This window comes from Chaetura pelagica, unplaced genomic scaffold, assembly GCF_000747805.2.
Source record: "Chaetura pelagica isolate M959 unplaced genomic scaffold, ChaPel_1.0 scaffold295, whole genome shotgun sequence".
Classification (NCBI taxonomy): Eukaryota; Metazoa; Chordata; class Aves; order Apodiformes; family Apodidae; genus Chaetura; species Chaetura pelagica.
The window spans coordinates 12051-12680 of NW_009953181.1; the positions used below are offsets into that span (position 1 = coordinate 12051).

The window sequence follows — 630 nt, forward strand, 5'->3', positions numbered from 1 at the left end:
TCGTCACCTCCCCCCCCCCCCCCCCCCAAATGGGATTTCCTCTCTTTCCCCACCTCATTTCCCCCTCCGGGGGTAAAAGGGGGCGTGGCCATGACGTCAGAGGCCTGGTGACGTCATCACCCCTCCCCCCACCCTCCTGGGAGACCCAAGTTTTGGGGTCGTTTTGTCTTTTCCGCCCGTCGTGAATCGTCAAATTCTCAACCCTCCCCCCCCAAACTGGGATTTTCCTGGGAGACCCAAGTTTTGGGGTCGTTTTGTCTTTTTCCGCCCGTCGCGAATCGTCAAATTCTCAACCCTCCCCCCCCAAACTGGGATTTCCTCTCTTTCCCCACGTCATTTTCCCCTCTATTTCCTCCTCTTCCCTTCCTCATTTCCACTCCTCCTTCCCCCCAACTTCCTCCCCTCATTCCAGCCCCCATTTCCTCTCCTCTCTTCCCATTTCCTCCTCCATTTCCTCATCTTCCTCCCCATTTCCCCTCTACCGCCCCCCCTCATTTCCCCTTCCTTCCTCCCCCATTTCCTCTTCCTTCCCCACTTCCCCTCCTCCTTTCCCCCCCCACTTCTTCCTCCTTCTCCCCATTTTCCCTCCTCTCCCCCCCAATTCCCCTCCTCTTTTCCCCAATTCCTCCT

At 57.5% G+C, this 630-nt stretch overlaps 1 protein-coding gene across 1 annotated transcript in view; it reads right to left on the minus strand.

The window, feature by feature from the left end:
• The window catches only part of LOC104388451 (E3 ubiquitin-protein ligase TRIM41-like), a gene marked incomplete at its 5' end in the record, with an annotated part of 13151 nt that overhangs the window by 761 nt on the left and 11760 nt on the right, over positions 1–630 (minus strand). The window lies entirely within an intron of this gene.